The sequence below is a fragment of the Paroedura picta genome, chromosome 2 (assembly GCF_049243985.1).
Source record: "Paroedura picta isolate Pp20150507F chromosome 2, Ppicta_v3.0, whole genome shotgun sequence".
Lineage (NCBI taxonomy): Eukaryota > Metazoa > Chordata > Lepidosauria > Squamata > Gekkonidae > Paroedura > Paroedura picta.
In genome coordinates, this window is record NC_135370.1 from 10087543 (window position 1) to 10105121 (window position 17579).

The window sequence follows — 17579 nt, forward strand, 5'->3', positions numbered from 1 at the left end:
ATCTGATATCGATGACAGAATGAAGCTGCTCTCACCAAAACAGAGAGTAGGAAAGGTGTATGAAAGGAATCACAGAGGATTGTGGGAGTGCTAATCCCCAGGGAGCAGGATTCCTGTGGCCAGTTCAGTGCTACAAGGGTGGGATGGAGGAGAAAGGGTTGCCAGCCTCCAGGGGGAGCCTGGAGATCTCCCATAATGACAGCTGAGCTCCTGATGACACAGATCAGATCCTCTAGGACACTGCTAGTCAACCTGTGGTCCTCCAGATGTTCATGGACTACAATTCCCATGAGCCCCTGCAGAAAACGCTGGCAGGGGCTCATGGGAATTGTAGTTCATGGACATCTGGAGGACCACAGGTTGACTACCCCTGCTCTAGGACAGTAGTTCTCAACCTGGGGGTCAGGACCCCTATGGGCCAGGGGGGGCATCCGCACAACAGCCTTGTGGGTAGATCAAGATACAGCCGTTTGTTTGTCTGGAGCAGCGGAAAAGAGCGAGATTGGCATGGTGGGACAAGAGGCAGAACTGAATTGAGAAATCCCGGGGGGGAAAAACAATGTATATGCAATCATGAACAACGGATCTTCACGCCATTGGTCAGTTTTCGTTCAATTTCTGTGAAAGAACACTTGCATAATTTTATGTTTGGGGGTCACCACAACACGAGGAACTGTATTAAAGCGTTGTGGCATTAGTAAGGTTGAGAAACACTGACTTAGGAGAAAATGGAGCCTTTAGAAAGTGACTTCTGGCTCAATACCCCACAGAGCTCCGTCCCCGAGATCCAGCCCCGGAAGCTCCAGGAATTTCCCCAACCCTGAGTTGGCAACCCTGCACCATGTCTCTTCAGAGCCAGTTTGGTGTAGTGGTTAGGAGTGCGGAGTTTTTATCTGGCATGTGAGGTTCGATTCTGCACTCCCCCACATGCAGCCAGCTGGGTGACCTTGGGCTCACCAGGACACTGATAGAGCTGTTCTGACCGAGCAGGAATATCAGGGCTCTCTCAGCCTCACCCACCCCACAGGGTGTCTGTTGTGGGGAGAGGAAAGGGAAGGTGACTGTAAGCCGCTTTGAGCCTCCTTCGGGTAGGGAAAAGCGGCATATAAGAACCAACTCTTCTTCTTCTTCTTCTTTTGATAGAAATGTGGGTGTGACTGGAGCTCCATGCAAACCGCTCATTCTGCAGAGGCCATGCCTGGGCAGCTTCCTCACTTTGGGAAGAAGCAGCACCACCTGGACAAACCTAACCTTCACAAAGGTTACAATTCAGGGGGAGGCTCTGGCTTGGCCAGGAGGAGCTCTTGGTAATATCTTTTTAAAAAATCATAGTGTATTTTTAGAAAAAAGATAAAACTAAGATAAAATATTTTTAAAGGACACAAAGCCAAGAAAAAAAAACAAAGGAAAATGGATAAGAAGAAATATACTGAGATATTTTTTAAAAAGGCTTATTGCTTACTTAGCCAGCAGGGTGTGGTGCTTAAGAGTGGGGGCTTCGAATCTAAGAACACCCCCTCTTCCTCATGCAGCCAGCTGGGTGCCCTGAGGCCATTCACAGTCCCCTTAGAGCTCTCTCAGCCCCACTTCCTTCACAGGGTGTCTGTTGTGGAGAGAGGAAGGGAAAGGTTGGGTGTCTTTCGGGCAATGAAAAGTGGGGTATAAAAAAACCCTGTTCCTCCTCTTCTCCATCTTCTTTACAATTACAGTAGTCTTGGTAGTATCTTCCCAGGTCCTCCCTAACAGGCCCAGGGGCCTTTTTTCTCTATCATATGTCACTTCCTCTCTGTTTTCATTCAGGAAGGTGCTTGGGCTCAGATTCTGGTCAGCCTTTCTGGCTCCAGGATGGAAAGGGAGGTCCTGGAAAGACTCTCTATGACCGTTTACGCACTGGGAAGAAGAAGAAGAAGAAGAAGAAGAAGAAGAAGAAGAAGAAGAAGAAGAAGAAGAAGAAGAAGAAGAAGAAGAAGAAGAAGAAGAGTTCATTTTTATTATGCTGCTTTTCTCTACCCGAAGGAGTCTCAAAGCGGCTTCCATTCGCCTTCCCTTTCCTCTCCCCACAACAGACACCCTGTGAGGGAGGTCAGGCTGAGAGAGCCCTGATGTTACTGAAGAAGAATTGGTTCTTATATACCGCTTTTCTCTACCTGAAGGAGTCTCAAAGCAGTTTACAGTCGCCTTCCCTTTCCTCTCCCCACAAGAGACACCTCGTGAGGGAGGTGAGGCTGAGAGAGCCCTGATATTCCTGCTCAGTCAGAACAGCTCTATCAGTGCTGTGGCGATCCCAAGGTCACCCAGCTGGCTGCATGTGGAGGAGGAACATGGAATCAAACCCAGCTCACCAGATTAAAAGTCTGCACTCCTAACCACTACACTTTGGAGCCCATTTGGCTTCACCCCCAACAGCCATGTCACATTTACAACATATCCCTCCTGATCTAACAGATCTCCCAGTTTGGCCCACAGTTTCAGAGGCTGAAATCAAAGGCCTGATCTCCTCATTGACATCTGGTAAGTCCCCAGGGGAAGATCTGATCCCTACAGATCTTTATAAAGCCTTTCCATCATGGTGGTCTCCTATATTAGCAAAAACCTTCTCGCAAATTAACAATACAGGCCAAATCCCCCCTGGATGGAAACTTAGCATTGTTGTGCCCATTTACAAAAAAGGGGACAAATCAGCTCCAAATAACTATAGGCCTATTAGTTTGTTAGACATAGCAGCAAAACTGTACAGTAAGTACTTACTGATTAAGCTGGAGGAATGGGCAGATGAAAATCATATTTTATACCCACATCAAGCTGGATTCAGAAAGGGCTTTAGTACTATTGACCAATGTCAGATACTTCAGCAACTGGTCTATTCAGGGATAAATGGCCCTAAGAAAGTGTTGTACGTTGCATTCGTTGACTTGGCCGCAGCTTTTGATTCTATAGACAGGCAGCGCCTATGGCAAAAATTAGCAGACTTGAACATTGATAGGCGGCTCCTATTTCTGCTGCGGGAGTTGCACTTTGACACTTATGCTCAAATTAGAGTGGGAATTTCTGGCTCCCTAACCAACAAAATTCCAACATGCAAGGGCGTCAAGCAGGGATGTGTGTTGGCTCCCCTGCTGTTTAATTTATACATTAACAACATTGTAGAAAGACTCTCTGGCCCACAATTTGTTTCTCCCATACTAGGAGGTCAAAAAATATCTATTTTACTTTATGCAGATGACATGGCCCTAATTTCCCTCACAAAAATTGGGATGCAAAGACTACTACAACAACTTGGTGCTTATTGTAAAGAAGAAGGTCTTAAAATAAATTACGATAAGACAAAAGTAATGGTCTTTAGAAAAAGGGCCAAAAAGTTCTCTTGGAGCATATCTGGAAATTCTGTTAGTCAGTGCAACTCATTTAAATATCTGGGTATCACATTTAGTGAGAGGCTGAATTGGAAACTTCATCTGGACACCATTAGAGCCTCTGCAACACGCCTAGTGGGCACTATTCTGAAGTTTTATTATACAACAGGAGGCTTCCTCATCGATCCAGCCCTCAAATTATACAAGTGCAAGGTTATCCCCCATCTTTTGTATGGAGTAGAGGTCTGGGGATGGAAGGAAAACTTCATACCTAGGCTAGAATCTGTTCAAAATATATTCTTAAGGCGAATTCTAGCCCTACCTAGGGGAACTCCGGCTGTTTTGATGAGGGCAGAAACAGGTCTGCCTTCTCTTAGTGCCCGAGTACATTTGGCAATTTTAAAACAGTGGAAAAACCTCAGGTTAGCCAACATAAACAAATTTAGTCATCAGTCCTTTAATATAATGTTATCTAAGGATCCAGCACGGCACTGCCTTATTAATAGCCTTATTGCACGCTACTCCATCCCCGATGACCTCCTAAATCCTTCAGCTAATAACTCTCACCTTAGAGACTGGATCTTCAAAAGTGATGCCCAGTTAGACAGAATGCAAATTTTGGAAATTAAGACAGCAACATGGTTTAAGCGGTTTAAATATGACCATCGTAGATCCTCTTATCTAATGAAAATCAGTAACCATAATCTCAGAGTAGCTTTTACATCACTTCGATTCGAAACGATGCCTACAGAGGTACTGGCGGGTCGATTTAGCTGTACGCCAAAAAACCAGCGTTTCTGTATTTGTGGTGCACAAGCTCTGGAGGATTTACCCCACTACATCTTTGACTGCTTACTTTATGCCCAACCCAGAGCCAAATTCCTCAATGAGACCTTACGGGGTTCTAAACTTCACTCCGTTGCTGAAAAGATAATCTATCTTTTATCTGACCAGGTTGATGATGTAACATATAAAACCGCCCTATTTGCCTTGGCTGCAAGGAAAATAAGGGCCAATGTTACAACCACTAAGGCAGCCTCTTAACACTCTTGCACTTTGTATGCTGTTTCAGTTTTTTGGTCTTAAATTTTATATTTTTATACAGTTCCTTTTATTCTATTTTACTGTTTGTAAATTTGTATTTTATATTTTGTAAAGGCCTATGGCTATATACAAATAAATGTATCTTATCTTATCACTACACCAAGATGGTTCTCAGTGGCTTGGAGTAGCCATTGATAGACATCCTTCATGAATCTATCTAATCTCCTTTAAAAGATTTTTGTTCCTATGGCCACATTTTAATCACTCTCTGTGTAAAGTAGCATTTCCTTTTGTCTGCCTTGAACCTATCTGCTTCATTGGATGCGCTGGAGTGTTAGTCTTTTGGGAGAGAAAAATTTATTTTTGCTCACTCTCTCCACCCCATGCATCATTTTGTAAACCTCTAATGTCCATTCCCACCCCCAGAAATCTGTTTTCTAAACAGAAAAGCTCTCCTGCCCTCTTATCCTCTCAGTTGCTCTCTTCTGGACTTTCCCCATCTCTGCAATGTCATTTTTGATATTTCTGCCACTGAGGAAGCAAATTAATAAAATAGCCAAGGTGATGCAACCATCAGTAAGCAAACAGCAATTCCAGACAGGACAAAAAACAGCCAAATTGCCATCCTCCATCTCACCTCTGCAAAGTTTCTTCCTATCCCTAAATATGGTCATTGCAGATAAGGCTGTCCCTTTGGACCACACACCAGGTATTTGGCAGTTCCTAGCATCAGAATGTTTTCCGTTCATTTTTGCCGCAGACTCCGTGTTTTACCTCCTGTATGCCGATACAGGCTAAGCCGTGCATTTTAACCATGTTAGAAGTTCCCAGCAGCTTCTTGAAGCTGTCTGATTTTGCCCCCAATCAGTGATAATTAGCGATAATAGTGATTCATTTAAAACCGGCTGCGTTCTGCTATAACACTGTGCATGACCTTTCTCTCCCGATATGAGCTTATCTTGAAAACAAGGACTTTACTCAAGGAAGAAAATGAGGGGACTGGAAACATTCTGTATGCAGGGCTTTAAAAAAAAAGAAAAAAGAAAAAAGATGTCTGCCCGGAGGCTACACAATCCCTTTGACACTGTAAGAGTACCATGTCCTTCCTCCGTCTGGCTCAAGGTCTGGACTGTTCTGTTTCCTTTCCCTTAAGTCAGTGTTAAGGTTTTGGAAGGCTGTAATGAACGACTCTCCACCGCCACCCCCACCACCCCAGCTTGTTTGCTGTGGCGTGGAGAAACAATATAATCTTACCCCTGATGACTTGTCAGGAAGCGGGCACTGGACTCCCGTCATGACCAGTGCGTGCAACGTGAGCTGTCTCCAACTAGACCGGTGCCGGGCCGCGAAGGCCTTGGCGCCAGGCCGTGGCTCCTTCTTCCCTCCCCCCCCAAGCGAGAAGCTCGCCAGGCCGCGAGCAAATCGGCCACCAAAGCAGCCGATTAGCTCGCGGCCCGGCAAGCTTCTTGTTTTGGGAGGGGAGGGGAGGGAAGAGAAGCTTGCCGAGCCACAAGCTAATCGGCCGCTTTAGCGGCCGATTTGCTGGCGGCCCGGAGGGGCGGGGAGGGGGAGCCGCGGCCGCCAGCATGGCAGCGGCGCAAACGCGCATGCCCGGACTGCCGCGCGTGCGGGCCGCCCCCCCCGGGCCGCCCTCTCCCCCCACTCCGGAGCGGCGGTCCGCAGCAGGCGAAAGCTTGCGGACCACTGAACTAGACTGCAAAGATGGCTCCAGTTCAGGAAACTCTCTTCTCTCGCTTCCCTTTGCACCTATGGGAAGAACGGGACAGGAAAACTGGGGGAACCCAAGGGGGGGCCTTAAAATCGTACAATGCCTCAGAGTCTTTTTTTTTTTTTGCCTGCAGCCATTTTTGCCTGCTGAGCTGATCATTATAATCTAGAGATGAGCAGCGATCTAGAGAGGATGGTAGAGGCTCACAGACTGTGGTTGGGGTGGAGTGCTTGCAGGTCTGTCCCTCCTGGGCTATGGGCTTTGGCCAGCCCTTACCAGCAACTGTTTGTATTTTGGGGTGCAGACAGACAGACCAATATAAATCCTGCGAGTCTGGAAAGTTCAGGAAGATCTAAATAAATAATATTTACAGCCTGAAACTGTAAATAGTGAACAAGTGAATGGCTGGAGAGACATGGGAACTGAAGTTACTTTTTCAAGCTTGGCCAGGTAAATAAAAACTCCTATGAACTCAAAGACATATGTGGCCCAGAATTTTAAATGTAGTTAGCTTTACAGGAAAGTAGACAGCAAGACTTTGGGGGAAACTAGGTGATCCACTTTTATTAGGCAACGACTTGGGCTTGCAGACAGCAACAGGGACTGCAGTTGCCAGCAGTAGGTCTCAGGCTTCAGAAGGGCAGACATCACCAGCCAAGCAACCAAGTGGATTCTGGGGCCACATGCATTCCTTTTGAAGGGATACATGTGAGGGGAGAGAGCTAAGGTTAATAATGATTAATATACTACTTGTATTATACTTGCAGGTTTAAGTTCTCAATACTTATTGATAAATATACTGAAGACTCAGAGGTAGGGAGCTCTCTTTACTTATTGGATTTATTGTCATAATTTCTTTTGATATTGTAATAATAATTCTTATTTAATGTTCAGGACTTGTCTTTATTATTACGGTACTAGACCAGTAGTCAAATTACAAAATACATTAAAACATCTGGCATTAACAGGACTTGTCACTGATGAATCTCACTGAAAACGGATATTACCTGGATTCCGTTTTGACAGAAGTCCTACAGAATAAAGAAATAAGGAAAACTACAAAAAAGGACAATTTTCTTTCTTTTATGAATATATTTATTGTACTGCCAGTGGATTGGTCTTTTTCTCTGTTTGGTTTACTTTTTAGACTATCATTCTTATACTCTTGTATAAACCTAACTAAGAACAAGACTGCTGTGCACAGAGGGATGCCTCTTAGGGTTGCCATCTTCCAAGTGAGGCTCTCTACCCCACCACCCTCACCGGGAGTCTGTTATGGGGAGAGGAAGGGAAGGCAATAGGAAACTGCTTTAAGGCACCTGAAGCCTGTTGAGTCACTGCAGCCCATTCCCAGTTCTCTCAGACCTCTCACAGCCCCACATACCTCACAGGTTGTCTGTTGTGAGAAGACGAAGGGAAAAGGTGTTTGTAAACCACTTTGAGACTCCTTTGGGTAGTAAACCGCAGGGTACAAAAATTCTTCTCAGGAGCAACCGTGAAAGAAGCATTTGGGCACATAACATTTTATCAACAGTAAAAAAAATGGAGACAGAAGAAGCAGGGTAGACACCTGTGTACAGTGACTACCCCATGTGTATAGGGCAGGGGGTCAAGGAAGAAAATGATGTTGAATGCAGAACTGGGAGGAATTGGTTGCCATGTAATCTTCCCCTAAGAAGAGTCTCCAGTCTGATTTCCCCTTCACATATCTGAAGACATGCCTCTGGAAAGCTCATCTGTAACTACTATGCCACAACTCCCAAAGGTCAATCCTCTCCCATACTCAATGAATATTCCACACCACAGGTTCTTGACACCCATATCTCCACACCCATGCCCTCATTTGTCTCCACACCACAACCTCCCAAACAACACATACATTCAACCCCATGCCCTTACAGACTGGACAACTCCTCCCCTTCCCACTGCCAAGCTCAAGCACCCGTTTTATTCCTGGATACAATGGGCTTTGCCTGTAGTACCACATAAAAGGGAACTTGTGATCAAGGATAGCTCACCAGTTCACCAGCATGCCCTGTGGTCCAAGGGATCTTCCCGGCAACCACTGACAAAAACAGACTGCTTTTTCTCTATTGGTGGAATATCCCCCTCTTGGGGCCAATTGTAGCTCTTGCACAGGATTCCACCCTTCATCCCGCTTCCTTTCCTGTCTGCAGTGAAGGGAGCCTCCAACAGGCACGGACTGAGGTGAGGGACACCATTCTCTCTCTCTCGCTCTTTCTCTATTGCATGGAGGGGCAGTAATTACTGCCATTCTTCCCAGAGCAACACAGGGGTGTCTGTGGGTGTGTATGCACATTTCTTTTAAAGGGGCAGGCATGAGGGGGGAGAGCCTTCCCCTTCAATCTAAAGGTCGGCAACCCCAGGTCTGCTGCTGCCACTCCTTTCTTCCCCCAGACCACAGGGTTTACAGTAGACAGAATCACCTCAGGTGGGGGCTTCATGGAATTCCCTCACCAGGATCCTTGCGGTTCAAGCTGACTCAGTCTTGGTTGCATGGAGCGGGCTCCTGGGCAGCTCCTTCCACTCTTGGATCCCGTGGTCATCAGCATTACTGCATGGTGGCCACCTATGGTGGCCCTGGGTCAACCACTTTTAACTTGTAGTCATTGACTTGGTTGAGCCTCCTCATGCTCCTTTCACTACCTGGCTCTCCAGACAACTGCAGGCAGGTCACAATTTGCTTGCTTATCATGGGGGAGCTCCAGCCAATTGCAGTCCTTGATCACCAATGCTCAGTTGGTCAGCTGGCAGAAACTGGGGCCTCAGGAGAAAAAAAAGAAAAAGACACAGGAAGCTCTGACCAGCGATTTCATGACCATTTCTAGAGCTATGCAGAAGTGTCAAGGGTACTCTAGGAATGGCCAGAAACTATAGTAATCTTACCCTTGTCACATTTGGGTAGCTCTAGGGGGCTTTTCGCACGCCTTCAAAATCGCACAATGGTTGCCAATTGAAAACGCTATTGATTTGCCGTTATGCACAACGTCGTAGACAATCTGCCACACACCTGAAACCGATCCGCAAAAAGCGCTTCCTTGTAGCGCTTTCAGGAAAATCCCCAAAAGTGGATTCACCCTCCGGAAAGCGATACACTCCGGCAACCAATCTGCAACACTAGCGAAAAAGACCTGTGCGTTAACATTGTTGCGGTTTCTACAAAGTCCCTCCCCCTGGCTCTCTCCTCTGATCTTCCGGCGAAGCGATCGCCATTTTTTTTCTCCGAGCGAGCGGGGATAAACGCACCAGCGAGCCTTTCTGTTTAGAGGCTTCCCCGGCTTCAGTCCCTCCCCAGAGTCACTAAGCACAAACAACACTTTGGACACAAACATCAGAGAAGCCCGTTTGCTGATGTATTTTCCCTTTATTTTTTACACGAAAATCGGGCCCGTGAGAGGGGGGGGGATTTTTTTTTTCACTCGGAGAGAGCGTGGCAACGATCAAACGACAGCTCAAACACACCGGGCAGCTGGATGGGTCTCTCCGTTGCAACGAATCAACACAGATTCGTTGCAATGGGTGTGTTTTTTTTAAAAAAAAACTTTCTTAAAGGGAAAGGGGCTGTTTGGGAGCCAGGAAGTCTATGTTCAGCACTTGTGGTAAATACCAAAGTTGTTATTTTTCTTCCTAATGTTTCTACTGGCATGCCACCTCTCCTCAACCCTCTTATGGTTGCCGGGCACAGCTGACTGTTCAACGTGTTCAGAAAGAACCACCATATGACAAAATTTTATGTGATTCCATCACCCGAGGAATCGTTTTTGCGCGCAGTATTTGACTGGAGCCTTCTGTGGGTTGAATTCACAAAGAGTATCCTTCTGGGCTCCCCAATATACATAACAGTGTGACTTTCCAATTAACTTCTAGCCCAGTTTATTTTCAGTGCTCTGGAGAAGGCAAGACGCCGACAACACTCTATTTGCTTTCTTGGGCTGCCCCAGATAACGCACACAACAAGCGCCGCTGTGGTTCAGCGTGCATGCATCCAGCTTGTTGGTTTAACTCACAGATAAATACACAGCAGGCTGAGAAGCGCCTCGGGCAAGAGGCAATTGTTTAAATGGGACAGCACAATTCTTGCTGCACACATCCCATTACCCTGCTGTTTACCAGGAAAGGAGGTGAATTTTGATCGGCCAGTAAAATGCTCTCAGGGGGGAAACGTAACAAATCTACTAACTCAGCCAAAAGGGCTGCTCCAGTTTTCAACCTGAGAAATTCATCTTCGTCCCTTCGCCAAGAAGTTTCAACACAGACAGGTAGAGCCACCTTGTGTGCTTGAGGATCTTCATGTGACTCTCCGTCAAAGCATCAGGTTATTACCTGGGTTTTGCAAAGACACCCTCCAGCAAGCTGGGTACTCATTTTACCGACCTCGGAAGGATGGAAAGCTGAGTCAACCTTGAGCCGACTGCTGGGGTTGAACTCCCAGCCTCATGGGCAGAGCTTCAGACAGTATGTCTGCTGCTTTACCACTCTGCGCCACATAATAGCATAGCAAATAATAACATAGCAAGATGGCGAACAATAAAATACCAACCACTCCTCCGTTCAGCATGGGTCAATAACTCTTTCTCTCCCTGGAAACAAGGAACCTAGTTGACCTCAACTTAGAGATCCTCAGATGACAACACTGGGCACCACTCTGGCCTCAACCATATGCCTGGCGGAAGAGCTCCATCTTGTAGGGCCTGCGGAAAGCTGACAACTCTGACACGGCAATGCTCTGGCACTTGGGCAAAAATTGGATAGGCAAAAGCAGCTTCTATCACAGAATTTTTGTCCAAATACTGTCAGGTTTCTGCAGATTGCCCAATATATAAACCATTGACTTGTGCAAAAAAAATTGAGTTTATTGATAACCTAAACAATAACTTGTCAAAACTGTGGTACAGCAAAGCAGATTCAACATATAACTCTGCAGACAGCCCCACTCCTGTGAGAACCCGTGAAAAATTAACCCCCACTTTCCATAGATTCTGGAGAAGCCTTATGGAGATAGGAGGAAGGGAAGTCCCAGACAAGCTTAGGTGTCTGAATATGGGCAGTGTCCACACACTCTCAATCCTTCACCAGGAACTCTTTCCAGTCCACCAGGTACTACAAGTTCCCCTAGTGCACTCGGGAGTCCAAGATTTTATTGACTTCATAGTGGGTGTGTTCATCCATGTACACAGGTACTGGAGTGTCAAGTGCGGCATGCCAGTTGTCAGGATCAGGGGCTTGGCGAAGCATACTGCAGTGGAAAACAGGATGCACATTTTTTAAAGTCTTTGGAAGGGACAGTTCAACCGTGATGCCATTGAACAGGCAGTGAAAGATCCCACAAATTTTAAACCTAATTTGCGGGAGGGCTGCTGACAGCGCAGGTGCTTAGTGGACAGGTATTATTATTAATATTTTATTTATTTATTTATTTATTTATTTATTTATTTATATCCACCACTCTCAGCTAGGATTGTGCGATTCGGCCGCCGAAGCGGCCGTTCCGTCCGGGCGCAGCCAGCGCCTGCGTGGTTGCGCCCGCTGTCACGCCGCTACCGGCACCGCCCTCCCCCCCCCCGCGGCGCGGCGCTGGCTGCGCCCGGACGGAACGGCCGCTTCGGCGGCCGAATCACACAACCCTACTCTCAGCATGCTGTCTCACGGTGGATTACAGATAAAACCCACAATAAAACATAAAAGCTCAATCCTTCAAAGACGGAGGTCCTGTGGCTGGGTAGGAAGGGCCCATGCGAGGAAGCGCGCCTGCCTGCCCTGGATGGAGTACAGCTCTCTACGGCTCACTCCGCCAGGAACCTAGGCGTGATTCTGGATGCTTCCCTTACAATGGAAGCCCAGATCACAAAGGTAGCGCGGCTGGCATTTTACCATCTCCGCCAAGCCAAACTACTAGCGCCCTACCTGGCCCCGGAACACCTAGCCACAGTGATCCATGCGACGGTCACCTCTAGACTGGACTTTTGTAACTCGCTCTACACAGGCCTACTCTTAGCCTTGACCCGGAAACTACAGCTGGTCCAAAACGCAGCGGCCCGGATCCTCACAGCAACACCGTGGAGATGAGTGGTTTGAGATGTGAAAAAGGTAAAATATTTGAGTATTTGGCTGACTAACCAAAATATAACAGTGTTTCATAATAATTATGAGGAAGTATGGGAGGGGATTAAGAAATATTCAAATTTATGGAATACAATTAACTTCTCTTTGCTAGAAAAGATATCAGCTATGAAAATGAATGTGTTACCAAGGATGATGTATTTATTTCAATTGATTGCAATTATAATGAAGAAAAAATTGCTTCTTGACATGGCAGAAGGATATTCAGAATTTTATTTCGGCAGGAAAAAGACCAAGAATTAGTTTTAGGATCTTATCAGACTTAAAAGAAAGCGGTGGGTTGTCCCTCTCAAATTTGTATTTATATCATGAAGCTGTTAAACTAGTATGGTTTAAAGATTGGATGACACTACAAGATACTAGACTATTAGACCTAGAGGGTTTTGGTAGGTGATTTGAAATAACTTGCTTATATGTGACATGACAAGGAGAGGGCACATAAATAATTTAAGAATCACTTTGTCAGGAGAACCTTACTTCAGATTTGGAATAAATATAAAACGAGATTGGAGAAGGATACATCATCTGGCTTTCACCAAAAAAGATAGTTAAAAGATCAGAAAAGAATATGAGGAATCAGTGGATTAGATATAGAGATATTTTGTTCAATTCAAATGAAGACATTAGAATTTTGAGGTGGGAAGAAATTTCTGATAAATTGGATGGATGGTTTCAGTATCATAAGATTTATGAATCTTTCAAGAGGGACAAAGCAATGGGTTTTACTATAAAGCAGGGGTAGTCAAACTGCGGCCCTTCAGATGTCCATGGACTACAATTCCCATGAGCTCCTGCCAGCATTCGCTGGCAGTGGCTCATGGGAATTGTAGTCCATGGACATCTGGAGGGCCGCAGTTTCCCTGCTATAAAGAATGAAACACTGGCCTACCTGAAGGTTTCTTCTCTTCAGTGGGGTGAAATCCTCCATACTGGTTAGGTCATGCCTCCTACTGCTACACAGTGCTTTGCAAATTAACATGCCTTCTGGGATCATGGTAGGCTGACCCCTCCAGGCCTGGAATAGCCAAGCTCCAACCAATAATGTTCTTATCCAAGAAACTTGATGAATCATTTAACCTCTTTAATGGTTGAACATTAACAACAATATTAACAAGAAAACCAACTCCTTTTCATAACATATCTGCTTTTCACAGTTATTGTAAAACAGCATATTGAGAAGAGTAAAATATATTGGATATTTTAAAAGTGTGTTGGATACACACTTTTCTTGCATGCTTTAGGATGCTTAGGGCTGATCCTGCGTTGAGCAGGGGGTTGGACTAGATGGCCTGTATGGCCCCTTCCAACTCTATGATTCTATGATTCTATGATATTGGAGGACTTTGCCCCACTGAAGAGAAGAAACCTTCAGGTAAGCCAATGTTTCGTTCTCCTTCAGTGGGGGAAGTCCTCCATACTGGTTATGTAACCAAGCTAAATAGGGTAGGCATATATATACATCTTACAGATTCAGCCCGACACCTGTGTTAAGACTCATCTGCCAAAGTTACCAAATCCTCCTCCTGAGCCTCAATTTTGTAATGCCTCACAAATGTAGTAAAGGAGGACCATGTCGCGTCCTGCAAATTTCTGGTTCTAAAGGCTGCCAAGATGGCTGCCGCTGTGCTTGAGTATGCCATGATATTCTTTGGACAGCTCAACCATTGTGAATCACAAGCCTGTTTGATACACAGTCTTATCCAATTACCCACTGTAGACTTTGATACCTTATTATCTATGTTTGTTGTGCTGTAGGCCACAAATAAGGCCTCAATCTAAAGGCCTGAGTCCTTCTGATATAACACCTCAATGCCCTTCTGACGTCTAATTTGTGCCAGTTCTTTTCTGTCTCCCCTGAAGGGTTTGGAAAGAAGGATGGAATTTGTTGGTTCAAATGAAAACCTGAATTGACTTTTGGCACAAAGGAAGGGTCTGTACATAACAAAACAGAACGTTTACAGAAAATACACAGATCTTTAGCAATTGATAGGGCACCCAGTTCAGACACCCTTCTTGCTGATGTAACTGCAATCAAAAAGGCAACTTTCCAAGACAAGTACTTTAATTCTATTGATTTTAGAGGTTCAAATGGATGTCTCCTAAGCGCCTGTAGCACTTATGAGAGGTTCCATGTCGGAAGTCTATGTTGTACAGCTAATTGAACTGTCCCTTTGAGATATTTTCTGATCAATGTATTGTTTGCAAGGCCTTTTAGACCTTTGAACTCCAACACTGCTACATATTAGGAGTGTAAGAATGCCAAGATATCTTATCCATCTGGTGCCTCTTAATAATTGTGAAACAGCCTTGGGGAACAAACGGTCCGGCCTCTCCGGGGCCAATCAGGGTGCAGCCGGCTGCTCCCTGATTGGCCCTGCCCCTACAGCCCCCACCCTCCCTCACCAAGCCCTCACCCCTTGTCTCACAGACGTGCCTGGCTGTTAGAGCCAGGCACGTCTGTGACTCTGCTGCTCCACATCCAGGGCCCCACATAAGGGCCCTGTGACTCTGCCGCTCCACGTCGGGGGCCCCAAGCCGTGGGGGGGGGAATGCTTCCCAAAGGCCTGGAATGCACACCTGGGGCCTCGCGGATGGCCTGGTTGTGCTTTCCAGGCACCTTGGAAGTTGTCCGGCTACGGGGGGCAGGAGCACTTCCCGGGGGCCTGGCAAGCGCACCCGGGGCCTCTGTCCTTCTTGTAATATTTATTCGGTCTCCTGCTAGAGGAGGACACTGCTCTCCTAGATTCTAAAAAGGTTTTTTTTCTCTTTCAGGAGCATTTGCTGGCAGGGGCTCATGGGAACTGTAGTCCATGGACATCTGGAGGGCCACAGTTTGACTACCCCTGCTCCAGTGGATGAGGAATCCGAGTCTTCACTCGGGTATCAGGGTATGCATCTATTTTGAGAGGGTGGGAGGGACTGTAACTTCTTTTCCTGCACCCTGGCTACAGTCTGGGCTTCTGGAGGAGCAGCTGATGACTGTGGGATCCAAAAGGCTACCGTTGCTTTCCCCCTCCCATTCCGCCAGTTAGGGCGCTAAAACGGCAGGGGGAAATGGCATGCTGGTGTTGTCTGCGGTCACCATATTTTCTGTTCTCACAAGGGATGTTTGTTAAAAGAGGGGCCCCGCCACCCAGCCACAGTTCCTGCTACAAGCACATTACTAGCCTGCTCTCTCAATGCTGGTCCCAGGTGGGGCTGTATTCTGCCCGTATTCGTCGGGTCTGTAAGGTTGAGATGACCCGCTGGCTATGATGAAGGCTGCTTCCCTGAATCATGCATAGTTGCCCGTTTCTGGGCTTTTGTAGCCTCTTTCACCTCCAATTGTTTTGATCTTTCCTTCCTTCTAGATTCTGCCCTCGAGGCTGTTTTCCTCTTAGTAGGGGGATTTTGCATATTCCGTTTGCTCTCTCTCTCTCACATGCACTTCTTTTGCTTTGTTTTGTTTTGCAGATCAAGGAGCTCAGCTTCTAAGATCCTGCTCTGAGCGTGCAGGGCAACAGTACTGGACGGGTCAGCCTACCACAATCCCAGAGGCATGCTAATTTGTATGGCCCTGCAATGAGCAGTAGGAGGCCTAACCAGTATGGAGGACTTCTCCCACTGAAGGAGAAATCCCGATCTGAGATGGAGATATGTTTTTCAGGTGGTCCTTAACTCCATTGAAACTGGCAAAATGATCCCAGAAAGTTGACAAGAGATGTTGGAAGTATGGGATAAATGAAGGTTGCTTTTTCCAAATGTGTTGGAACTGTGTTTGGAATAAAAAATATATATAACAAGAAAATATTGAAAGTTAACCTCAGAAAGAAACTAGAATTATTTTTATTAGGCATAATGAGTGAAGAAATATCTAAATAACAAAACATAATGTTGTATGCTTTAATAGCAGCCAGAATGGTGGTAGCAAAATCTGGAAAACAAAGGAGATTCTGTCTCTGAAGGACTGGATAATGAAATTATTGGACTTTTAAAAAATGTTTAAGGGCAGAAATTTAGAAATGTATAAAATTCAATGATTGGTTTGGAATTATATTGTTAATCTGGACTGGGAAAACTGAGATTTAAACGGGTGGTTCAAGGTTTGTTTATATGAACGTATCTCAGTGTGTGAAAATTTTACATTAGGATTGTATGATGTAGTATTGATGAGCACTTGGTGTCATTTTTAAAGGTGGTGGTTTGTGACATGTAGAGCCAGGTTTGATTGCCCCCACCCCAGTGTTCAATGTGTGGAGGCTTTGCCTAACTTCTGCCAGAGCAGTTCTCACAGAGCAGTTCTGGCAGAGCTCAGAGGCATGAGAACAGCAAGAGAGGAAGATTGTAAGCTGCTTTGAGACTCCTTTGGGTAGTGAAAAACGGGATACACAAACCAACAGCTAGTCTTCCTCTTGAATTTTCTGTATTTGTTTGAGGGGGGAGGCTGGATGGGAGAGGCTGTAATTATGGGAGCATGGGTTAAGCACTTTAGGCCACCCTGAGCTCTTCCACTGGAGGATAGTAGGGTTGGTTCATGCACTAATCCTGCTTTCCCCCTTGCTTTCTGAGGCCTCCACGTGGCTAATGGGTTGTCTGTTGGTGTGGATTTGTCACATCCCCCCCTCTGATGTGGTGTTTGGTGGGCCTCCAGGTCCCCCCTGGAGACTGGCATCCCTAGATGCTGTGCAATTTCCTCCCACACCGTTGCCAGACACCCCTCCCTCTCCAGGGAATTCAGGTGAGCTCTGAGTGGACTTCAACGGTTCTCCAGTTCTTACCTGGAGGCTGATACCCAAGCATTGCTTAGGCAGCCAGCCACAACTGTCCCCTGCAGCTCTGGCATGCAGTGTCCCTTTTCCCCAGGGAAGGTGATGGGAATGGGAAGGATGAGCAGCAAATCCTGTTTATTCCAATCATCTCCTGCCTGGAGGGTGGCATCTGCATGCTAGACCTGATTGAGAGACTATCCCTCCTTGGTTTTGGAAATTTCAGGATTCTGCCATCTCTGAGGGGTGGGGGTTTGAGTTAAAGGCTCCAAACTCCTGAAGGGTAGCTCTGGAAGCCTCTTCTCTGACTTCCCCCGATGTTTCAAGAAGATTGGACCAGGGATCAAATTCTAGGGGCTCCCCAACCTCTCCATTATATCCAAAGGTGAGAAAAAAGAACATTTGAAGTAATGGGCCCATAGGATATAATGAAGAGAATGGGGGCACCCTCTTAGAGAGCCCCTAGAATTGGACCCCCTGGTCCAATCTTTTTGGAACTTGGGGGAGAATCAGAGAAGAGCCTCCTAAAGATCCCCTGAAAGCTTGGATCCTGTAACTCTACTCCCC

At 46.2% G+C, this 17579-nt stretch overlaps 1 protein-coding gene and 1 long non-coding RNA gene across 2 annotated transcripts in view; one reads left to right on the plus strand and one right to left on the minus strand.

Annotated features, from left to right (window-relative positions):
• The window catches only part of CPS1 (carbamoyl-phosphate synthase 1), a 199818-nt gene that overhangs the window by 176501 nt on the left and 5738 nt on the right, over positions 1–17579 (minus strand).
• Positions 11937–15881, plus strand: LOC143828603 (uncharacterized). The gene is made up of 3 exons (XR_013227757.1): positions 11937–12234; positions 15040–15147; positions 15721–15881. It is a non-coding gene; the product is annotated as an uncharacterized LOC143828603 (long non-coding RNA).